The sequence below is a fragment of the Mustela lutreola genome, chromosome 5 (assembly GCF_030435805.1).
Source record: "Mustela lutreola isolate mMusLut2 chromosome 5, mMusLut2.pri, whole genome shotgun sequence".
NCBI lineage: Eukaryota > Metazoa > Chordata > Mammalia > Carnivora > Mustelidae > Mustela > Mustela lutreola.
The window spans coordinates 30,690,779-30,716,204 of record NC_081294.1 but is presented as its reverse complement, the minus strand read 5'-3'; the positions used below and the strand labels follow the sequence as shown (position 1 = coordinate 30,716,204).

At 46.0% G+C, this 25,426-nt stretch overlaps 1 long non-coding RNA gene across 4 annotated transcripts in view; it reads left to right on the top strand.

Moving 5' to 3' along the window:
* The window catches only part of LOC131831682 (uncharacterized), a 216,040-nt gene that overhangs the window by 111,954 nt on the left and 78,660 nt on the right, over positions 1-25,426 (top strand). For all 4 annotated transcript variants that reach the window (XR_009353758.1, XR_009353756.1, XR_009353757.1 and 1 more), the window contains one exon: positions 106-246. This is a non-coding gene — a long non-coding RNA (uncharacterized LOC131831682). The remainder of the gene's footprint in view (positions 1-105; positions 247-25,426) is intronic.

Genomic DNA, 25,426 nt, shown 5'->3' with positions numbered 1-25,426 from the left:
TGTTCACCAGGGAGAACAGAAGTAGAAACATTTATCCACTGCCCATTGGCTCCTACCTCCCATTGGCCAACAGTGATGCCACCAGCATAATTTCTGTTCTTCCAGGTTGTGCATGCATGAGTTTCCCAAGGGAATCCCAAGTCAGAAAGGCTACGTGGTAGGAAGTCCAATGTATACGGTGCACGTCATAGACAAGGCCTTACGGATTTTACCAAAAGCTGCATGGAGTCAGCTGGGACAACAAAGGTAAGGTCAAATGGATTTTGAAGTTGTGCTAAAGAGATGTCCATGTATTGGCTTTTTTTGAATGTGTGAGCATTCTTATACATGTGTCTTGGTGCACATCTGTGCATAATTCTGTTAGGTATATTCATAGGAGTGCAATTGTTGGAAAGTAGATATTCTCATGTTTAAGCTTAGGAGGTATTGCCAAAGCAGTAATATTTATTTCCATTCCCACCAGCAATGCACGAGAGTTGAAGTTGCTCCAACATTTCGTATTGTCATATCTCTTTTTAAAATATCATGTAGGGGCACCTGGGTGGCTCAGTTGTTAAGCATCTGCTTTTGGCTCAGGTCATGGTCCCAGGGTCCTGGGATCAAGCCCCACGTTGGGCTCTCTGCTCAGTGGGAAGCCTGCGTCTCCCGCTCTCACTCCCCCTGCTTGTTTTCCCTCTTCCACTGTGTCTCTCTGTCAAATAAATACATAAAATCTTTTAAAAAAATAAAATATCACACAAAAAGCATATACATATTTTTTTCTAATAAATATAGCTTTCGAATAGCTCACAGTTGTTATTGTTGCCAGATTGTGTCTCCTTAGCTGCTCGGTTCACTTAGCACCATATTATACATCTGGTCCTTTGAGTGCTGTATCCTGGGCGGCAGATGTGCTCATGTATTCTGGGCTATTGTGATGAGATCAACAACTTTGCACTTGACCTCAGTGGCAATCCAAAGAAAACAAAGGGGAAGGAACAAGACATTTAACATCCCCAAAAGAAGTCACCATAATTGATTACATTTCATCTATCAGGAAACCATTCCAAGTCTTTGACTAATTTGAGACTCCCTGTTGTGATAGAGAATCTCTTCCTTGATGAGATGTTATTATTCCTGCCAGTAGTAGCCAGGGCCCTGCTTTTCTCTGCTCAGAGTCTAGGCTGTCTGTAACATGTACTCTTTTTCAAAAAAAATTTATTTATTTATTTGAGAGGGAGAGAGAGAGAGAGAGAGAAAGGGTGAGCATGTGGGGGGAGGGGTGAAGGAAAAGGGAGAGACCAACTCAAGCAGATTCCTCACTGAGCATGGAGCTCAGCACGCTCATTACCCTGAGATTATGACCTGACTGTGGGATCATGACCTGAGCTGAAATCAAGTCGGAGGCTGAACTGACTGCATCACCCCAGCGCCCCACGTGTAGTCTTTCACAGAGAAACAGGAAGGAAGGAGAGACCACCCTTCAAGGTCTGGCCCCAGCTTCCCTTTCTCCCTTGTTCCCATCCAAGGTAAAGCAGCACCTGACCCCTCTGTAATGCAACAGGCAGGCCTCTCATTCTGAAGTGCCCCACACTCCTAATGGTGATCATCCGATTTCCTTCTGTGTGGTCATCTTCGCCTGAGCACCAGAGTAACTCCTCCTCAGTGATGCACCAAGTCTTGGAAAACCACACTTACGTATCTCTAACTTCTAAACATCCCTTCCAAAGATAAGGAAGTGGGTTACATGAATTGTAAGTGGAAAGAGTTTCTACTTAAGAAGCCTCCGGAGGCTCTTCAGTCCTGCCTCTCCCTGTGTGCTGGTCCAGCCCACCCGGCACACTGCTGGCCCACCTCGCTATGCCAGCCCATGGAGCTGTGCCAATAGGGGGCTGTCCTGGCGGGGGACTGGAGGTCCTCTCCCCTAGAACGATCCTTTCCCTGCTCAGGGAAAAGTGCTCTTTCCTTACCTCAGGCAAGGGGAGGTCAAACTGACCCCAGCTCTTGCACTGAGAAACATCTAGGAGGTGTCCTCAGGCATCTCAACACTCTGTCATCTCCAGAGGAAGAAGGCTCAAGCCTACAGCAGTTTTCTTTTGCTCCTCTTCTCTCTGCCACGGGGCAAAGCTGGCTTGCTCTTGAGTACTTCTATGTCTCGTGACTCTAAACATCCTGCCTCCCATACCTGTGGGGGGCAGGTGGTGAGAAGGGTGATGGGCAGCCAGCCTTGAGAGCTGTATCCTAAACACGCCCTGCTGTAAGAACAGCCAGTGTTCATTTGTAACATGGGATAGTCCTAATGCCTGCCTAATAGGGTTTTTCATAGGCTTCGAGGGGCTGGTGCATGGCAACAGTTCATAGGGGACTCGGCAGTCCAAAGGATGCATTGATTATTTGCTTTATTACCAATGGAATTCCTGTTCGGTGTTCAAAAGCTTGAGGTTGAAAATTGCAAACACAGATTCTTTAGGTTCCTGTTCTCTCCAAGTCCTTTTCCCATTTTCCCCGTTTCAGTGCCACTCCCTGTGCAGCCATTTCACGTGGCTTTGGTGCACTGCACACTTTCCTGTCACCACTTTCCTGGTTGCACAGGGATGCAGCTCCTCTCTCCATGTGGAGAGGATGCAGAACTCTTCCCAGTGGCCCTTGGTCAAAGCCTGTGCCATTGGTGTAGCCCTCATGGGTGCAAAGTGCCTCCAATAACATGTAGCGACTCACAGGTTCATTCTATAAGAAGAACCTTTGCGAGGTCCTGGGTAACTGCAGATTATCGCCTTCAGTCAGAGGGTTTCCACTGCTAGACTTCAGCGCTGAGTCTAAGAGTCTGAGCCCGTGCACCCCCCAGCAATATAATGAGAGCCCCAAGGTTAAGCCTCACATAGGGAACTTTGCATTTTCTGATGGTCACCCATTTGTTTTGTTTTTAAAGATTTTATTTACTTGAGAGAAAAAGAGTGAAAGAAAGAGATCACAAGCAGGGGGGAGGCAGAGAGGGAGAAGGCAACTCCTGCCACTGAGCAGGGAGCCTGACATGGGACTGGATCCTAGGACCATGGGATCCTGAGCTGAAGGCAGATGCTTAACCAACTGAGCCACCCAGGCAAGCTTGCAGTTGCCTATTTAAACAAGGAAAAAAGAAAGGGGTGAATTCATTTTACCAATACATTTTATCAAACCCAATGTCCAAAATATTATCAGATCAACATATATTTAATCTAAAGATTATTAATGAGGTAACGTATTATTTTTTAAATTTTGTACTAAATTGTTCAAACTGCTATGTAGTTTATACTTACAACACATCTTAATTTGCACTGCTCATGTCAAGAACTTGGCAGTGTACACGCCACTCAGTATGGTAGCAGACTGTCAGTGGTGGGAACCCAGCTCTTTAGATGTTTTCCACGACAGGTCTCTGTCCTAGCTGAGTCAGCACATAGCACAGAGCCTGGCACACGGAGGAGGGCAAAGCCTGGGTTACTCTTTCCTTCTAGCTTTTGCTTTCACTAAATCATCCTCAAACTGACTTATCTTTTCCTTCTCACCTTGTTCCATTGTTCACCTTTCCCAGGTGCTGGGAAGGGCACTGGGAAGCATGGAGGTGATATTTAATGCAGGGTTGGGTGACATCCCTGTCGTGGCCGGCATGACAAATTGACCAGGAAAACTTGAGGGTTAAGAGGATGGTGAAAAGAAATTCAGAGACAAAGAGATGGGGGCAGGAGGGACACTGAGGAGGATGTCCAACAGTGCCGATTTTATTCCACATCTTACAATCATTTATAAGGTAAACCACAATAGAAGGAGTAATACATCAGTACCTAGTCAGATGACCGCAAGTTTCTATAACAAGTTTACATCAACTACAAGCAAACCTTGTGATGCCAGGTAGTCTCAGCTAATGCCATTAGCAAGACAGTCAACCAGGGAGTGGGTTATGAGAGGTACAGGAACAACAAGGACCAACTAAGAATTCATGACCCTGACCACATTGTTCCCTTCTGTAGGGAGAGGGTGTGGGAAGTCACTTAGGCGGGCACAGACACATAGCACAGACCCTTTCTCAGTGTTACTCAACTTTCCCATCCTTAACCCCTTGTCCGGACTTTGAAGGAGACAAAGTCAGGGCCTGGTTTGGTCTTCAACTCCAACCATGCCGTGGCCTCCAACATATCCCCAAGGCCACCATGGCTCCTTTGGCCAGAATTCAAACTAGACCCTGTTCTGGAGACTGTTGTGTTGTTTATCCAGCCCATTTGTGGTTTATCTGGAGGGTTTATCTGGTTTATCAGACCAACTAGACTAAAGACACAGGCTTCGTAGAACTGATGGATGGTATTCCTGCCCAGAAAAGGCACAGAGCTTTCTATCAGAAGAACACCGGGAAGCTAACCTTAAGAGTTGGCTTCCTATTTCAGAAATGCTGTACTGCTCAGGTCAGGGACCCACTTTTTTTGTCTCTTAGAAGTACCTATGATAGTGGTTAAAATAAGTCTCACACCTACACACGTGTGGTGGTTCTTAGTCAGGGAGCCTATCAGAATGCCATATCTGAGGAGATTTCTCAAAATATTTGTCCGCTCCAAGAGTCTAGCATGAATGGATCTCACAGAACTAGAGATATATGTATATTTTGGTTCTGACACTGTCTCTGCTTCCACACCCTGCTACCAACCCTCCCTGTCAAGACCCCCCATCATGGCAGCAACCAAATAATTCACTCTGACATGAAAGTTTGGAAAATAAAAATAATCCAACTTCTAGCAAAGGGCATTCTCTCTGCTCCTTGATTTTCTGCCCTTTCAAAACAGCTTCCCTTTCCAGTTGACATGTAAAGGCTCCGACTTGACTTTCTTTTCGTCAGGAGCTATCATGATCTCCCCCAGCATCTGTTCCTTGGCCTCCTTCCTGTATTTCAGATGTGGCCTGCGAGCCACGCACTAGCTACGTGCTTATAGCAAAGCAAAGGATGGGGCCCAAACTGACAGAGGTCTTCTGTCTCTTATTAATTTACCCAATAACATTGTCTTTCTCTGTAGAGGTTACACTTTTATGCACGTAAATGAGAATTAGAACATCTCTGCCCTGTTCCTCTCAGTGGCAGAGTGGTACAATGATGCATGTTGCTGCCCATTTCGCTGGAACATTTGCCATAAATTTGCTTTTAAAAGACATTCTCTTACAGGACTGTCAATGGCCCTTGCATTAAAAATGAGGAAAATATGGAAACATGCATTAAAATATTCGGAAATAAATGGCTTCTTTATTACATAAAAGCTCTCATGTGTCTCAAAGGTACTGAGAATAGAATAATTTATCGTAAATGAGATTATTATTGCCGGGAAAAGGTCTATTTTAATGCCAGTTTTCTTGGGGATTAAACCAAACCCTAACGGTCCACTGGGGGTATACATAAATGTGTAAGTCAAATGCTTAAAAGCTTTAAGTGGGAAACACATGCTGATGTAGCATCTTTGGGAAGACAGAACCCATTCTGTTTGTTCTTATCTCGGGGAGGGGGGGGGGGCGGTCAGCGCCAGTGTCCAGAAACAAAATGAAGATAATGACTCCTCTGAAACCCAGATGAAAATCCGCTGTGCTTTGGGGTTTCAATTGCGATGTTGGAGCCTCAGGCTCTCAGCCCCCAGGGTCTCCAGCTGCTGGGCAGTGGCCAGCAGCAGGGATATGCTCAGCAAAACAAATACGGTCTTGAGAAAATGTTATCCTGTTGTCCTTTTGGGCACATATTTCGCAAGAAAATAAGTGGGGACTCGAAAGGAAAACTACAGATCTGGAGTTAAGAAAGATTGAATCGTATTTTCTGAAAGAGCCAGAAGATAGGCTGTTGTGGTTCATATGCCCCACGGATGTAGAATGGGCTTTCGGAGACTCAGAACATGACCAGATGTAGTTCTTGGGAAAACTCTATTGCATTAATATTATGTGTATTAGCATATTATTTATAGTGAGTGAATTTTAATTTGATCTTTCTGTGTTGAACCAGGGTCATCTTTATAAATATTAATAATCCTTGTACAGTAACCGAACAAAGACCTGGTGATTAGAATGCCACTTAAGTCACCTTTTGGGGGACAGCTTTAACGGTCTTGGAGGGGATAAAACCAACCAACCTTACACACGAAGCCGGAGTGTCTCATGACTTAGGCAAGGAGAGAGAAAAGTCATGGGCATTCATTTTGTTACCGGTGTTTCTCCCAAGGAGACTGACTTGCTGCTGATTATATTTCATATTCCCTATACTATAAAGGTTTTAGTACATGACCTAGCATGTGATAACAGATGAAAGGCACCCCATAAGGAGCTCTTCTAACCTTCCCACTGTCATTTCCTTACCATTATCCTTTATCCCATGCCCTTTTACAACTTCATTTCTAGTCGGTACATTGCCTCCCCTCTGGAAAGATCCATGATGGTGGGTACTAACGCCATCATGGCTGTCTTGTTTGGAGGGATGGAGGGGAAGGTGGGGACAGCCAGGGTCGTGACCCGGAAAGAGGAGCTGGCAAGGAGGAAGTCTGGCTTAAGGACAGGCCCCCCAGGACTGATGCCTTGGCAGTCTATTTAAGTTCTTGGACGTCTGCACTGGGGTTGTAACAAGAGCCAATGTTTATTAAGTATCTTGTGTGTGCCAGGACCTGAGTATTATCTCCTTCAATCCTAACACAACCCCATGCAGTAGGCACTGTTCTCTCTGTTTCAAAGATGAGGGCTAAGGCTCAACAAGATTAGGTAAATCCCAGGTCCACCCATCAGCTAAGTGGCTGATCCCTGTTGTGGGCCATCTCAGAGCCCAAGCTCAAAAGGCTCTGCCCCACCGTACCCCACTATTACACATAGCTTGCTTCTTCATCCTTACCCCTTCTGTCTCTCTCTTTCTTAAAGTGACAGAGAATTCAGAAAACATGTTCATATTGTCTCTCTTCTTTGTGAACTTAAAAAACAACATGGAGGTTTCTGGACTAAGATTCATGGAGCCCAAATTCTTATCTTGGTGCAGCCACCAACTCACTGTGTCACAGTGACCCCTGACCATTGGACCTTAGTTTGCCCATCTGGAAAATGAGGGAGTTGGACTAGATGGTGTCTGAGGATGATTTGGCCACTGATTTTGGGTGTCTGGTCAGGGTCTAAGGGGGCTGTTGGGCATGACTCCCCTGGGCCATTCCAACCTGAGATCTGAGTGCATCATGGAATGCACTGCACCATGATGGCAGTGACTGGACCTCCCAGCCCCAGACCCCAACACCTATTATCTGAATTATGGGGTGACAATAATTGCAACAGTAACATGAAACCTGCAGCAGAAATTCAATGATATGGAAAACATGGTGGGTAGACCCAAGTCTACGTAGCCATTTGTGGAGGGCAAGTCACCTCAGGAACTTCTTTAGGTCCAGCCTTGCTTTCCTGAGGCAGACCTGAGCTGTTGCCTTGTCCCAAGCCCCAGCCAGTGAAATAAAGCTGAGAACAGGGTTTCTGTTCTGTTCTAAGATCATGCCCTGGATTCTGGGCTGTAGAGCTGACTGGCATATTGGCCACATGTATTTGCAGAGTGCCTTTTGTTAAGTGGTTCCAAGTCCAGTTTGTAAAATAAGAGACTGCATCAGATCAACACAGAGGGCAACTGCGTTCCCATCCAGAGCATCCCACCCAGAGGAAGGGTGTTTTTAAACCAGTGACGCTGAATCCTTCCCACTTGAGGAGAGAGAAAACATAATTAGGCAAATTCGTCATGGCAAGAAGCCTGCCTTTCCTTGCCTTTAATGGGGACAGAGTACTTTGGAGAGGAAAAGTGCCAAATGGTATGTAATTTTTAAAATCTTGCACATGTTTAATAATTAATGCTTGTTTTCCTTCTACTCTTCCCCACACCCTCAACATTTTCTCCTTCTCAAGTACGGATCTTTGATATCCTCTCAGGAATTAGGATATCTTCAGCTGTTTACATAACCAGAGATTAAGTCCAGTTAAGAAGACATTCGGGGAAAAAATTACCATAAAAAAGCAGAAATATTGTTTGCCTTGGGGTTGCAGTTTGAGGTGCAGTCTTATCCTCAGAGGGTCATTTGGTAAAAGCTTTCTGATAGGTCATTTGGTAAGAGCTTTTTGGTGGACACACGGATGGGAGTGGGGGCAGTTAACTATTATTTGCAAAGCAAGCACAAGGGAAAGCACGTGGTTACTGACACCTGGCCTCCACTCTGGAAGGGATCTGCTGTGCTTGTGAGATAAGATAAAGCTCGAATGCAAATACCGAGTTAGTTTCTCCTCGTTTGTGCGGTCCTGCCATGATGTGTTATCTCATTTTTGTAGGCCTGACCTCAGTGCAGTTGGAGATTTTCTAGGCGGGTAGTTGTTGCATTCTTGTGCATGGTGGGTCTTTGTGCATGAAATGGAGGTTGCCTGACCCTCTGCCTCTCCCCATCTTCTCTCTGCCCTACCTGCTCTCATGAACCTGCCTAACTTGCAGGCAAAACAAGCCATCACTGCAATAAGCCATTATTCAAAGTGATTAAATGGCCAGTCACCAACAGAGCGAGCAGGCATCAGCCTTTTATCGCTAATCATGGCTAATCGTGAAGGAGCAGATGGGGACTGTGCAGGGGAAGGAGGCTTTACGGCAATCCAGATTTGGAGCACTTCCTGGGTGAAGGGGGAGGTGGGGAGGACTGGGCAGTGACAGCTGCCTAAGTGGTCCATCTGGGTCAGTGGCTCTTGACCTTCTCTTAGTGCAAAAGAGTCATCTGCTCTGCTTGTATAGAAATGCAGATTTCTGGGCCCCTGGCTCTAGAAATTCTGATTCTGTCCATATGGGAGGGTCTCAGATTGTTCTCATGCAAGCACCCCAGGAACAGGAACTCTTCGAAGGACACTGGGCTAACTGCCAAGGGGGGAGGGTCCAGGAGGAAGAAAAAGAGCAGCACATAGGAAGTCAACAGATACCTGAAAGCAGCAAATAATCAGGTCTTTGGAGCTGAACTTCACTCTAATCTCTGCAATGTTAATCTTCATGAGCATTCTTCCTTCCTGTTAAAACAAGGGGAAATAACAGTGGTGATAATTGGCAATATGCGGTGAGTTCTTATCTTCCCACCGGGCTATGTGTTCTAGGGAACTGCCCGATTTAAACCTCATGATAACACTCTAAGGAGGACATGTTGGTATCTTCATTTTCCACGTGGAGAGACTGAGGCACAGACTGAGCCTGTCACTTGGCCTAAGAAGTGTTGGAGTTGGGATTTGAACCTCGGAAGTGGGGGAATTCAGTGAGAAAACAGAATATACAGCCCCTTCCTGACACAGGGGGGCTCAAGATTTGTTTCCTTCTTTCACAGTGTTGCTGAGCATGGTGGTCAGCTGACCTGACTTTTGTCCGGCCGCCTGTTCTCTGTCATTGCTGGACGCCTGGGGGTGGAGGTAGGGTGAAAAGTGCTGGACCTGAAGACCTTCTCTGAGTTTCTGTGTCTTCATCTCTAAAATGAGGACCGCAATCCCCTGAGCGGGGGCGCCACGATCAAATGAGACAATGCTCATGAAAACAATTTTGTAGGGGCGCCTGGGTGGCTCAGTGGGTTAAGCCGCTGCCTTCGGCTCAGGTCATGATCTCAGGGTCCTGGGAACGAGTCCCGCATCGGGCTCTCTGCTCAGCAGGGAGCCTGCTTCCCTTCCTCTCTCTCTGCCTGCCTCTCTGCCTACTTGTGATCTCTCTCTGTCAAATAAATAAATAAAATCTTTAAAAAAAAAAAACAAAACAATTTTGTAAACTCTAAAATCTGGGACAAATATCCAGTGCTATTAAAAAGACATATACAGGGGCACCTGGGTGGCTCAGTGGATTAAGCCTCTGCCTTCGGCTCAGGTCATGGGATGGAGCCCTGCATGGGGCTCTCTGCTCAGCAGGGAGCCTGCTTCCTCCTCTCTCTCTCTGCCTGTCTCTCTGCCAATTTGTGATCTCTCTCTCTCTCTGTCAAGTAAATAAAATCTTAAAAAAAAAAAAAAAAAAACAAAAAGAAGAAGATATATACAGCTCCAGTCATGACCCAGAGTAGCCAATACCACTCAGACATCACTCTCCTGTCTTCTAGTAACTCTTGGGTAAAATAAAAATGTGTGTTAATGGCTTTTCAGGTAGTGGTATTGTCCTCCCTTCTTACTGAGGTCTCATTGTCTTGTGGGTGGAGAAGGGGAGAGATTAGGTGCAAGTGTTGAGGCTTCTCCTTAGGGACAGAGGGGAAGACTTCATCCCAAGGAGGTCAGGGCATTCCATGACATTCTAGAACATTCCATGTATTCCAGTAAGGGGTGGGAGGAGTCCTCCCCAGGCAATGACTTGAGATCTCCAAGGAGAGACCAGCCCTGTCTTGGTAAACAGTCCAAGCTAAGAAGCTGATGAACCCTTGTGGTCTTTAAACATTTTGTAATGTCTTTGACTTGGGCATATTTAGTGTCTTGTACCTGCTGTTGGAGGTTTTGCTGAGTTAGGATTGTATCAAGGTGCTGTTCAAGTGAGAACCTTCTTTTGGGGAGAGCCAACACAAACCCACAGATAAGAGTGTAGCAAGAGCCACAGTTTCTAGACTAGACAATAAAAGCAAAGCAGAAAAATGATTACTTTGAGTTACTGTCTGGCTTTCCTAGGAGTCTCCTCATGATGGCTCTTAGAAAAACTTCAGAACCACCCAAGAGAAATAGTGATCATTTTGCCCATAATGAGAGCTTGCAAAGGAAATCTTGGGCCAAATCAACAGAATCCTCCCACCTAAACCTATATACTTCCTCCTGGAAGAAAGAAGACAGTTTTTGTTTTGTTTTGTTTTCCCTGGGAAAAGTAGACAGTAGATCTGGGAAGAGCTCAGTTTAGAAAAAAATAAACAGAAAAAAGTCTCTTCTGCTTTGGGGCAATAGGTAGAATTCACTGTTTTTATTTTTGTTTTGTTTTGCTTTTGATCTTTATCTCATCAGATAAGAGTCTCTTAGTTAGTTCTTCTCTTTAAGGCAGACCAGTTTGGACCAGGGAAGGAGTAGAATTGATTTTTACAGAATTCAATTCCTTTCCATTTGATTCTATTCCTTCTAGTAGGATTTGATAAACATTGAGGAACTGCTTTAGGTCGGCAACTGTGTAGGTCCTGGGAGACAGAAATGAAAGATATTGGCTTATACTTCTGTTCTTCTGGATCCAGAATGGAAATGGGCATCCCTGGGCCAAGGGGGGCTCTTTGGGAGGCAGGTGGGATCAGAGAAGACAAAAGGGCCAGAAAGAACCACGAAAAAAATTGGCCTATACTTTGGTGGCAAGGCAGAAGAAACTAAGCTAAGGGAAGACCTCCCTCTGAGCAGACCATCTGGACACAGTCCATGCATGTTGTTCTATCTTGGAGACGATAGGATTGGAGAGTGCTTTCACTTACACTGCTTTATTCATCCTTAAAACAAGCTGCTTGTTACCTTTATTTTACAGATGAAAACACTGAAGTTCAGTCCTGACGCGCTAGGTTTTGAAGATGCAATATTGAACCCTTGCCTCCTGTCTGTCAATCTGTCATTCTTTTTGCCCCCCTCCCCCACTCTGCAAACGTATTGCATCCATAGATCATCTTATCCCACTAAGAGCATTTTAAATTCTAGCATCCTATGTACACTGCGTTTATATTTCGCTTCAATCCCCCTCTTGGGATAAAGTAGTCTTTGAGAACTGTGGTTTCTCTTGTTGTTTTGTTACTACTTATATGTCTAAGACAAAACCTTAGTTTTCCCAACTTTAAATGTTGGGTCAGGACTAGGAAATGTCTAGCATGGCTTGCTTTCAGCCCTCTCTGATTCTGAAATCTGTTACTATATTAGTTCACACTCCATTTCTTTGTTTGTTTGGGAGGATTTTTTTTTTTTTTTCAGTCTTTACAAAAATCCCGTACTGAGAAATGGAGTTCAGGGTTTATGTCAAATTCATTACAGTTTGAAAGCTCTTTGGAGGCAGAAAATGACCTGATATTTTTACAAATGTAAAAATTCTTTCCACCATGCCAAATTAACTCAAAACATCTGAATGGTTTGCCTCCAGGTATCATAAAACTTTCTGTTTTAGACTTGGAATTCTATTTCAGAAAAATTCTATTTTCATCGATGTTGTAGGAGAAGCCTGAAAAGTTGCAGAGGACCTTGGTGGAATGATATTCGCTATGTGGGCCGAGGGCCAACTATTGTTCTTGCTGATTCTCAATAGAGAAGGGAGAAGTATTTACCAACTATCCCTGGAATCTGTCAATTAGCTTGGAATTTAAGGGATTTTCCTGATATGTTGTGTGGAGGTCATTTAGTTCAGAGGGGCCCAGGTGAAAATTCTTAACCCTATAGTGGAGGACAGGCCGGCTCAGGAGGCCGGTTTTGGATGGGAATCCCATCTCCTTTTAATCAACCAGCGAGTGGCTCTGAGCAGCCACCTTATCCTGGGTCAACTCTGTCTTATCCCGTGGGTGACACAAAAGCCGTTTAAGAGCTGAGCTGTCTACACTGAATAGCGTGAGAGTGACTGACTCTGAATGCAGTCCTCCAAGCTAGGTTCCCAGCCCTAACTCTCCACCAGTGATCTCCTAAGATCTCTTGGGGGTTGGGGCGGGCAGCCAGCATCTGCTTTCCTGAGCCTCCAAGTGATACTTAGATGTTCTGGGGATTGACAACCACTCCTCTGCAGTCTTCAGAAGGACACAAAATTTATACACACACAGAAAACAGAAAAGCGGAGGTGGCACCGCAATCCCATACCTTCTGGAGCAGTAGTCGGGTGACCAGTGACTCCTGGGGAGTCCACGGGTTGCTGGAGGGGCAGAGAGAAGATGTCCATCCAGGACCCTTTCCCTGGGAGTGTGCCTGTGAGAAAGATGACACAAAGAGGCAAAGACAAAGCCTGACCATAGGATGAAAGACCAGTGTGCTGTGTGGACGGAGTCACCCAGATGGGCAGACGCCAAGCCTGGCCTGGAGGGACTGGGGAGAATGTGATCAGCTGACATTTGACTGGCCAGGTATTCAACTTAAAAAAGTGGTTGCTATCTTCTAGGCCGTGGTGATATATTAAAGACTTGCTGCTCCGTAGCTAGCTGCCTTCATGAACCTTCCACTCTAGTTGTGAGCGGGGAAGGAGGATGAAGCAAGAGGAAGGCAAACTTATCCCCCAGAGTGAGAAGGGACTCACAAAGAGGGACAGCCAGAGCTGGTCTGTAGGGCCCACACAGCCGAATCCTCAGAGTTCCCGATCTGGAGGCCAGTGAGGACGTGAGGGGCTCCCAGGGATGGTGAGACTGTGGGGGAAGGCCAGCAGGTCTGGAGCTAAACTTCGGGAGTGAAGAGGAAGGTACTGAAAGTAAACAGGAAGGAGGGAGGAGTGAGAGGGTTCCCTCCTGGGGAGCGAAGGCTGGGAGAGGAGGCCAGTTCTAGACTGGGCATGCGCGAAGGCTAGGAGAGGAGGCCAGTCCTAGACTGGGCATGCGCGAAGGCTAGGAGAGGAGGCCAGTCCTAGACTGGGCATGCGGTTCCCTTCCCACAGCTGGGCTGTGGGTGAGAATCTTAGTCTCCACCATCTCACATCCAGAACGCCATCCTCCAAGAACTGCTGCCCCTGCTCGGGGCCCGGCGGGCAGAGCAATGCTGTGTTCCATGGAGATCCAAACCCTGTGGCCTGGGAGGCCCAACGAGCCCCAGCCTCAGTGGGCACAGACTCCGCGGTGGGCCTGGGGGGCTGGGACACAGGGCAGCCTCAGCCTGCTTGTAAGCTCTCCTCCACCAGTTCCAATGACCGATTTATTTATTGTTGATCTCTGGCTCTTCCTTTGCAAAAGGGAGCCAAAATGTTAATTAACCCAAGAGTTTAAGCGGTTGTTTGACCTCTGGGCTCTGCAGAGGGGGGCAGAGGAGGCTGCCTGGGAAGGAGGAGGAAGGCGATGGGATCTCAGCTAGCCTTTGTTTATAGGAAGTGCCTTCCACTCGCTGGGCTGCAGCCTAAGTGGAAAAGACACGAAGGGTGTGACTATCAGGCTGGCGGTAAATGGGAACACACTGTGGCTTTGTCTGGGCCTGTAGGGAGTTTTTGGTAATTTTTTTTTTTTTTTTCCTCTTAACCCCCTATAAAAATATCTGGGGATTCAAGAATGCTGACTCTACATTTCTCACCTCAAGCCCACACTCTCTCTTCCTTGAATGTATGTGTGGCCGTGTTTTTAACCCTCATCAGCCACAGGCAGTGTCTCCAGTAGCCCTCGCTGCCCCTGTGGTCGCGTTCCTGCTCACTTCACACGGACCAGATGGTTTCTAAACAAGTCACCACGATCGCACGCAGGCTCAGCTCCCGAAAATGCGCTGGAGTTGGGGAATGTTGATTCCTGGAAGCTCACAGGGTTTCCTCTAAGCCAGCAGGACCTGTTTATTTTATTATTTAAAAAAATTTATTTTTCACTGAAAAGGGGACACTGCTCACATTCAGTGGCTCACGCATTCTTTCAAGGCAATAGAGTCAAGGCGCACTTGAACCGAGAGCCAGGGCTGACCCAGGGGCCGGCGATGGTCACCAGCTGGGACCCCCTGGATGGCCTGACCTTGAGACTGGGGTGGAATCAGGGGCTGCTGTTTCAAGCTTCTGTTTTCAGAGATTTAAAAAATAAATATTTTAAGTCTTTTATTTAGATTTAGCTAAAACTGGGCTCTGGCTACATCCATTTGGGTTCTTGTCACCAAGCTCGCAGGACGACTGGGAGGAACGGTTGCCCTCAGTAGACACAGGCCTCCCTCCTAACCACACCCAGCAGCTTCCTCCGTCATCCGTCCCCAGAGCCCAGGTCTGTGGTTTGGGGTCGACCTATCACTTGGCTCCACTGGACACACACGTGGGTTCCTGAGCACCCAGGTTCTGAGCTTCTTTGAGGAAAATGTGTCCATTTAGAGCAGATCATTTTAAAGGTACACGGGCTTAGGAAAATCATGGCTTTGGTTTTCCTATTGCAAACCTAGCTAGGCTACCACTGCCTACTGGATGTATTCGTGCCTTAGTGTACCCTCCTAATTTTTGTGTTGCCTCTTGTCTGTGATCAAGTCAATGAATGAGTAATAAATGACCATAACATGCAAGGGATGAGATGGTCCCAATTATCCCTTTAGTTATATTTCACTTTTCATCATATATTTTTTTAGATTTTTACTTATTTATTTGACAGAGGTCACAAGTAGGCAGAGAGGCAGGCAGAGAGAGAGGAGGAAGCAGGTTCTCCGGTGAGCAGAGAGCCCGATACGGGGCCCAATCCCAGGACCCTAGGATCATGACCTGAGCTGAAGGCAGAGGCTTAACCCACTGAGCCCCCCAGGAACCCCCCACATTTCATAATTTTTAAAATACTTCACCATTTGTGGTCTGTTGATTTTCCCTCCATTGCTGAGCAGGTACTAACAGCCTTATTTTAAAATGAAATAATTGAGGCAGGTGATGGGTAACTGAAGTCACAGAACCAGTAAAAGGTAGACTGTGGATGTGACCCACATGTTTGGGCCATAAGAATGAGCATCTGTCATTATACCATAGCCACTTAGAGGTGGAAGCCTGAAGGTATACTAAGAGATTCGCTATGGAGAGCCCTTAGAATGAAGACACTGGGCACTTGGGTGGCTCCAGTCGGTGGGGCATCTGCCTTCGGCTCAGGTCATGATCCTTGGGTCCTGGGATCAAGCCCTGGCATCAGGCTCCCCACTCAGTGGGGAGTCTGCTTTGCCCTCTGCCCGTCCCCTGCACTCCTGCTCTGTCTGTCTCTATCAGATAAATACATAAAATCTTAAAAAGAAAAAAAAAAGAAAAGAATCTGATGATAGTAATGTTGAGAAGAAATACAAACCATGAGCCAGAACTGAGTGTCCAGCAACGCTTATTGTCACTCCCCCTACCATGCGCCTGGAGCTGACAGCAGCAGCTTACTGTAGAGTTAAGAACTAGATCATCTACTTCCTGACTTGGGCCACCTAACCTCTCTGTGTCTCAGTTTCCCATTTGTATAAGGGGAATAATAAAAATCTTCGACTGATATGGTTATGGACATTAAATGAATTGATATTTGCATAGTTTTAGAATAGCGCCACATAAGTGCTGGTTCAATAAGTAAAAGGCTTTGCTCCGAAGCTGGCTTGGCCAGCTGCTGGGGATGAGGGCATGAGTAGCATCACAGTGTTCTGTTGGACACTGACCTGGAGGGCTGCAACTGAGCCCATTAAGCAAATCAGAGAGTGTTATTGTCAATGTGCAGGAGCCCCTCTCGAATTGGCAATATTTTCTGAATGTGCTTTGAGAACTAGAGAAACTATTTGAAGCCATTGCTATATTGCAAAATCTGGGATAGGTATGGATGCCTATGGGGATGGACAGCTGACTGGCCTGGCTGATGAAGAACTGCTTTGTAGAGTCACAGAATGGTCATGATGGAGTAGATCTTCATGATGAATGAACTTAGCCTCCTCACAGATCCAGTCCTCTCCTCGTAGATCAGGAAACCAAGGTTCAGAGAGAGCAACTGATTTGCCTTGAGTCACACAGCAAATATGCCCAAGACACCCAAAATTCTGAATTTTTTCCCCCCTGTCCAAATTGAAGATCTAGCCTTCTGGTCCTTGGAAAATTGGCTGAGGGAGCTTGTTTTGTGCTTATTTTGGGCCCAATTCTAAATGATTTAATGGATTATGGGATTCCCCTGGAAGTTGGAGCTCTTGTTTATTCCTGGAGAACTGGTTAACACCTCACAGTGGGAGAAGAGCCCTGGATCTTTCCACCCTACCTTGAATCCTGCTGCTGGTGGGTACTAAGGCCTACACTACTCTCAGGGGAGTCTAGCAAACCAAGCATAAATTCCAAGGACATCCTTGGTGGCTCCAAAGCCTACGGATAGACCCAGAAACCTCACAGACCCCTGAGTCCTGGGGTCAAATAGTTCAAGATAGAGACGAGTGTAGAACCTACTATTTTTTCTTTGTAGAGATACCCCCTGCCACACACACACACACACACATTTAAAAAATGGTGGGGGGAGCAATATATTAAGAAACTATCCAGCATACAAATACTGCAGGAAAAACCCATATTTCATCATCTAGTTGGAGCCAAACAGCCCATGATAATGACCTCTAGTGTTAATGTTCATTATGAGCTAAGGAATCTGACTAGCCCTGCTCCCTAGATGAGGAAACTGGGTCTCAGAGATGTTAAACAACTCACCCACGATTACACAAATAGAAGATGCCCCAGACAGGACACTTGATCCCCATGCTGTGCCCCCTCTGCAGACATAGGGCAGTAAACAGACCACACAGAATCTCCAGTGAACATGCAGAGAAGAGACTGCAGACTATTCACATCAGTGCAGACGAGATGTGGAAAGCAGAAGCAATTTAAAGAGAATGAAAGGCCAACGAGGGCCCAACTCAAATCCAAATGGATAGGAAGCACCGTGCAAAAGCAAATTGGAAAAAACCCAGACAACCGAGGGACCCTCAGCCAGGTGAGAGGAGAGGAAAACTTAGAGGAGAAATGCCCTCTGTAACCCCAGGCCACCTCATCCAATAGCCCAGGAACCCGCTTTTAATCTTCCTAAGTTGTAGCTGGCTGCAGCCAACTGTTTGCGCAGTGTGTGGATTGAAATATTTTATTGCTTTATAGATGCAATAAAATAAATGTGATTAAGGACGGCAATGACACTTGAGTTCTGGTGAAGGAGGCTGGAACACTGGGGCCAGGGCTCTCTCCACGCAAGGTTCTTTAATGCGAGGAGTCTGTTTCCCATTGTTGTGTTGGGAAGACATCAGAATGGATGGAGAATAAGAATTTTTAGGGGCATCTGGATGGCTCAGTGGGTTAAGGCTCTGCCTTTGGCTCAGGTCATGATCCCAGGGTCCCTGGGATCGAGCCCCACATCGGGCTCTGTGCTCAGTGGGGAGCCTGCTTCCCCCCTCTCTCTGCCTGTCTCTCTGCCTACTTGTGATCTCTGTCTGTCTAATAAATAAATAAAATCTTTTTTTTTTAAAGAATTTTTAAAAAGCCAAGATCTAAAAGAAGAGATGATGGTGTTCTGGAGAGGGTGGGAGTCAGAAATGAGGAGGCATTATGGCTTGAATGGGAAAGCAGGCTATGCCAGGTATGCTTGGCTTCTTCAAGGAAACAGATGTGGCATATGACACATAGAGGAGAATGAGATGGAAGAAATCTTGAGCATGCTAAGATATTATGTTTTTTTTTTAAAGATTTTATTTATTTATTTGACAGAGATCACAAGTAGACAGAGAGGCAGGCAGAGAGAGAGGGGGGGAAGCAGGCTCCCTGCTGAGCAGAGATCCCAATGTGGGACTCGATCCCAGGACCCTGAGATCATGACCTGAGCCACCCAGGCGCCCAGATATTATGTTTTCAAGAGAGATTAGAGTAGAATGTTTCTTTCCCAGCAAAGGAAAGTTCTAGCAGAAGGAAATGTGAAGAATGTGGAGGTTCGAGGTGAGATGAGGCCAAAGGTTCCCAGTGGGTAGAAAAGGAGAAGTAAGAGATTTGGCAAATTAGCATTCACCCATGGAGGGCGTGGTGAGTTCTAGTAGCTTTGGGCTATAAGAGAAGAACCACTCTTGCTAAGAAAAATGCCAATTGGATCTGCAGAAGGCTGACAGTCAAGTTCTATTCTGGGCGATGTGAGGGAGTGATGGGACTCAGGACATGTTGGGGAACCTAGAGTCAGGAAAAGTTTGGCGGGAGAGGTGGCATTTCAGATGGATCATGAAGGATGAAGATTGTGTGAAAGAAAGGAATTCCAGGCGTCCTCGTGTGTTTTCTTGGTCAAGACATGAATGCCCGAGAGCCTGGGCATTTTGAAAGTGTGATAGCCTAGATGGCTTGGGTCCGAGGCTGTTTGGAAGTTAGAACAGAAACCAAATCACATGGCACTTCGGAGCCATACTGAGGAGTCTGGATTTTATTTTACAGCCTAGTGTTCCTCAACCGCTTTTCTGCCTCCATACCATTTATATCCATGATATGACAATCCCAGATTTCGACAGGTACCTACCCTGCTGAAGTCATATTGGAACTAGAAGATGGTGGACCTTTTAGGGAGGGAAGTGGTAGGGTCAGAGCTACGAGATGAATTAACCAGGATGGAGACTGAAATCAGGAAGATCAGCTTGGAAGTAATTATGGTTATCTGGGTAGAGATGATGAGGGTCTGAACTCACCATAGTCAGGAATGCGTAGAGGTAGAAATGACCAGCCTTCATCCATCTTTGCCTTCATTGAACACCTAACACGGGCCAGGCACTGTGTGTTTGTTATTGAAGAATACAAACATTAAACCTCAGGACCTACCATTGCCTAACAATCTGGGATGCGAGTAAACCAACACTAAACCAAGTGGGGGCCAGGACAGAAGCGATGGAGGGACATTGAGGAGCACAGAAGAGAGGTGTTTAGTTACATGTGCTTTCAGAATAAGGCTCCTTGAGGTAAATACGCCTGAGCTAAGGCTTAAGAGAGAAGTGAGAGCCACCAAGTGGAAGAGGGGCCCAGCAGGGGTGGGGAGGATGAGAAAGCAGGTACAAAGACGTAACAGCATGGAGTGGCATAGGACACGCGAGAGGGAGCAAATATCTTGTGCAAAAATTGAAAATAGTTGCTGGATACGGAGCAGGGCACTCTGTGGAAACTAATGTGTGTTACTGGATATGAACATTGGGGTGTACATTGTGGTGGCTAGAGGGACAGTGGTCATGGCTGGAAGAAAGACTGTCATATCAAGGAGATTGGACTTCAAATGGGAAAGTGATGGGAGTCAGATTTGTGTTTCAGAAAGATTATATTGGCAGCTGCGCCAGAGATGGATAGGGGGGCACAAAGCAGGAAGGAGGAAAGGAAAGTGAGCAATGATAAGGTGACAGGCATGGCTACGAGGGACAAGCATGAGAAAGCAAGAATACGAGCAGTCAGCCTGAATGGTGACGGTCAGATCTGATGGAAGAAAGTGCCTACGAGGAGCCCAGGTTTCTGATCTCATGATGGTGGTCGGTAGCGGTGGAGTTCACGGGGTTGGAGACAGAGGTGAGGCAGGTTTGGGATTGGAGGCAGGGATGGCCAGCTAGAAATGAAAGGTCATGGGTTCCACTCTGCACCTACCGAGGAATTACCTGAGAGTGATTTCTAGGTAACAGTCGCATATGCTATCCTAGAGCTAAGAAGAGAAGCGTGGCCGAAGTTCTGGAATTGGGAGTCAGGCTCCTGTGTGGATGTTGAGCCAAGGGGGTGGATTGGATCACTCAGCATCATGTGAACAGAAAGGGGCAAAGGCTAAAATCTGGGTGGTGGTCTTGTTTCAGGAACGGGTGGAGGAAGAGGCGACTTGGAAGGAGATTAAGCGGGAGTGAGATGGGAGGCAGGGGGTAAACCAGGAGAGAGGGGTGCTTGGGAGAGAAAGGTGGTTTCAAGAAGGAGGGAGTGCTCAGCGTCTCCTGGGTGGGGTAAGAGGCTGGAGAGAAACCAAAGAGGAGGCTGAGTCAGGACCTCCAATTTGTGGGACGTTAGCTCTCAGCAGCATAGAAATGAAATATGTTCATGTACTGGGAGTACCGTGTGTGGGTAGAAGAATGAGAAGGCAAAGGAAGGCAGGTTAAGATAAGGCACTATGGGACAGGCAGAGAAAAATGTTGTTAAAATAAGACAATAATCCAAAAGAATGGCAATAAAATACTAAATGTGGGTGGTGGTGTTGGTTGAGCTCGGACTCTTGATTTCAGCTCAGGGCATGATCTCACCCGGAGTCTGCTTGAGATACTTTCTCTCAGCCCCTCCCCGTCCCCAGCAGTTTCTTTCTTTCTCTTTCTCTCTCTGTCTCTTAAATAAATGAATAAGTTTTTAAAAAAAAAAAAATACCAAAGGCACCATCAAGATATTCCTATCCTCTTCCTAGAGGAAGGGGGGCGGGGCAGGAAGTGGAGGAAGGGAGAACTGGAGCAAGGGTGAACCTCTCGTTGCAGATTAGGGGGCACAGTAATGCGATTAATGGGAATTCTGAAAGTTGAGCTTAAAGAATGTAGCCGAACTAATGGAAACGAAGATGCGCTAAGAGCACAATAAAATTCGGAGGTGCGTTTAGTAAATATTTGGAAATCGGTGTATTATCACCCCAGAAAAAAATTGGGGTAGGTTGAATTTTTAAGAATAAATGATGGCTGCCAACTTGACAAGAAGACAGTAATGGTGACCCTCCTGAGGAGAGCACACAACACCATCTAGCACGTATTTGCAACAGAAAAAAAGGATCCTGAATCAGCTCATGCCTCAAGAGTCAAACTTCGGCTTACAGGGAAGAGGAGGCAGAGGAACATCTTATACGACCATATGGAAATAAAATTAGCAAGACCCACAGTGGGAAGCTCTGCAGGATAAATAACCTGTGTCTTCAATGAAGAAATTGCAGAAATAAAAGAGGGGAGGGGGCTGTAGATTATGAGTCTGGAAACATACCACCCAAATGCAATGGGTGGAAATTTTTAGACCCTGGCTTCAAAAAAGCAGCTATAAAAACATTGTTATAAACATTGGAGGGAAATTTGGACACTAATTGAATACTTTATGACATTTAAGGAATTATTCTAAGCATTTTTAGATGTAATTTTTTAGAAATCTTATCATTTGGAGATAGATCCTAAAATATTTATGGATGAAATGATAGAGTATCTGGGATTTGCTTCAAAACAACCCAGGAAGGGTCAGACAGAAAAGTGTGGATGTTACCGATGAGACAGGATTGACCCTTAGCTGGTCATTGGTGGACCTGGATGTTGGGTTCATAAGGATTCAGTGTACTAATCTCTATACTTTGTTCATGCTCGAGAATTACCATCATGAAAGATTTTTTTTAAAAATCAAAGAATAAATGTGAACATACCCGTGACCTTTTGGAACTGTGAAAGGACTCCAACTTCAAGTGTTATTATTTCAAAATTGTCATTATTTCCTTTTGATGTTGAATCTCTTCTGGTTTTTAATGTTCCTAATTAAAGAGCTTCCACCAATTCTTAAAAGTCAAAGATGGCTGCTGGCCACTGTCACACAATGAAACGTGCAAGGCAGAGGGTGGGGAGCGAGAGGGGGTGTACATGCACACATTTTTATGTGGTTGTTTTGGAACTTGCTTTTCTCCAGTTTGTCAGCATCGAAGGCTTCTGGGTGGTGGAGAAGGTCAACACAAGGGAAGTCAGGGAGGTAGAAGGTTCGGGAAAGGTAGATTCGGACTGTCGCCATTTCGACGGGGTCTCATTCAAAAAAAAAAGTAGCTGGAAAGAGGGTCTGCTCTTGGCTCCAGAGGGCAGAGATGAACTCAGAATTGGAGAATTTCTTAAGGACAGGAATCTATTTCTCTGTAAACCGATGGGAGTTTCCAGCTAGATGTTCAAAAGATGCTGAAGGCAATATGATTTCAGAGAGGAAGTTCAAGAGGCTAGACCTACATTCCAACAAAGAAGAACGGCCCCAAGATGAGAGAGCAGGGGCCCACAGGTGACAACAACAAGTTTGTCATCAGTAGTTCAAGGACAGGGACTTGCCTCTGCCCTTGGTCTGACCTCCTGCTATGTAAAGTCCCCAGGTATGACAGGTGACCAGAAAGAGGACTGGTTTGCCTGCCAAAGGAAGCTGATAGTCATGGCAGAAGGCTGGGTGTGCTTTATATAATATATTTTACCTTATGTAAAAAATATACCAATTAGTGTCTTTGACTTTGAGTTATTATATTATTTCCATTATTGTTTAAGAGTCCTGGGGTAAAGTGAGAAATTAATCCACACACCCATTTTAGAAACCACTATGGCCTCGGGTATGCTTCTGAGTGTTCCATTTGCTGGAGAATCTTCTTGATCCCTGGGAGAAGCAGTCATGGAGTCAGAGACTTGATAATAAGCAGGAAGGGCTGGAGGCTTATACTGCCAGTCCAACACAATGGGGCATGTGGGGAACGGACATGTTGTTTTCTCAAAAGGCTCCTGAATGGGACCAACAACTTATCCTGGAGCAGAAAGGAGGAAAGGGGCCAATGCATCAAAAGCTGATTGTGGGGAGGAAAGCTTAAGATTGTGACATCATGTGCAAAGTCTCAAATGTCCCACAGAACTTACTCCAAAACCCCCAAGAAGATAGTCGTTTGTAGAAGAGTGGACCATTACAGTGGTCCATGTAGGCACAGTAGGAAATCGGGAGGGTAAGCCCGGCATTTGAAGAGCCTAGGGAGAGTCGTAACACCGATGCTGATGCCTCCCTACTCTTCCCTCCTCCCGTTTTCCTCCTCCTTTCTCCACCTCAGTGAGGCAGAAGCAGTTCTGCCAAAGAGTGAGCCATACCGAGCCACTAACAGAGAGAGAGAGAGGAAAAGGACCCTGCAGAAATGGGTACGGATCTACCTCCTGCATTACGCAGAAGTGTTAGCAGCTGTAGAAACCAAGTGAAGCCATCAGAAGGTGCACTGGGGATACGCAAAGGTGGTTTACCAGAGAAGAAGTCGGACCTTACGAAAGAGAATTTGAGAACCAGCTTGGTGTTCTAAAGGAAGCAGAAGACTTGGGGGAGCTGGTTCTTAGAATCCATGGGAGAGCAGACAAGGACAGCTACCAATACTGACCCGTATCTTTTCTCCTTGAGTCTCCTCCGCCGGGCTGGCTGGTCAGGGGTCTTAGAGTAACTTCCAGTGACTAGTTCTTTGATACAGGATTATGATGTTTTCTAATGTTGATGATGCTATAAAATCAGTCTTGTGGCAGAAATTGGAAGAACTCATAGGTCCTCTGAGGTACTTTGTCTAAAGTCAGGTAAACAGTGGTGTTTTGGACACTTCTGAGTTAGAGCCACTAGACTTCTCACGGAAACAGTTTTGTTTTAGTTCAATAAAAAAGAGGAAACTAGAGAAAGGAAGTTTTTTATTAAAAAAAAAAAAAAGATAGCTATTAAGGGACACTCTGATGTGAAGAACCATTGCTAGAGAATTTAGGAAATGATGTACCTAATTACAAGTTTTGCTCTTCTAAGGAGGCGTTGCCTGAAGAGACAGAGGCAGGACTTGTATTCCTTCCACAGACACCATCTCCTCCCCCCATCCATATGGCACTTGTCTTTCTCTAGCCCTGGACATTAGCTTGTTCTGTGAACTTCCCTCCTTGTCATATGAGGCCACCAGACTTTTATGAGTCCTGGAAAGTCTTAACTTTCTTCCACCTCCTTTGCAAGTAGCCAACAGCAACTTCCTGCCTGCTCCTTCAAAATGTGGGAGTGTGCCCCTCATGAGAGCTTTCTCTTTAGTTTCCCTTGAGGGGAGAACCATGGGTTGGAATCTCAGTGGGGCTTTTGTTTGACTTCCTAAGTTACCTGAGCTGGGATGTATTACCAAAGAAGTTGTTTTCCATTTTTGTTTTTGTTTTTTGTTTGTTTGTTTGTTCTTGTCACTCTCTTTGCTTTAAAACATTGAGTGGTTAAAAATATAAAGATTTAGAGTATTTTTTCAGGGGTGCCTGTGTGGCTCAGTGGGTTAAAGCCTCTGCCTTCGGCTCAGGTCATGATCCCAGAGTCCTGGGATCCAGCCCCGAATCGGGCTCTTTGCTCAGCAGGGAGCCTGCTTCCTCCTCTCTCTCTCTCTGCCTGCCTCTCTGCCTACTTGTGATCTCTGTCTGTCAAATAAATAAATAAAATCTTAAAAAAAAACTTTAAAATATTTTTTTCATACACTGCCTTCTTAAAGGTTAAAGATGGGAGATGGATTAGAACAAAGTATCTCCTTTGCTCCCGGGACTATGTGTTCTCCGTGCAGTTCATTGGAAACCAGTGCTGAAGGGCACGGACCAGACCTCGAGCATGCAAACAGTAGGAGAAGCGATCTGTCAACAGAATAACAGCGGGGGTGGGGGGGTGGGGGGTAGGGGAGGCAAGGACAGATTTTTGCTCTTCTCTTTGTCATCCTTTCTTGAGCCCAGAGGCAAGGATCCTTCCAAGTCACTATAAAAAATACAGGCCAGCATTATGGCAGCCTGGGAAAGACTTATTTTGGGCTTTGGCCACTTGACCTTGGCTCGCTCTGTTCATCCAGACTCATCTTAAAGATTTGGTCAGCACTTTTGGCAACGTCAGGACCTCATCGCACAGCTCAGTGTGTGTGGGTTCACTCAAGGTAGCGGGCTGTAAGACAGAGATCCTGCTGTTCCTCCGTGGTCATCCAGACATTCAGGTAAAATCGCAGGTGAATCTGGACCACAAGGCCATGACCACATCTCAGAGCTGCCCATCTCAACCGGCCTGCAGGCCAGGTAAGCTTTTATCTACCAGCATGCAGCATTATTCGGTCTCATCATCTGACCATAAACTAGTCCCCCGTGCTGAAGATGAATGGAGGCC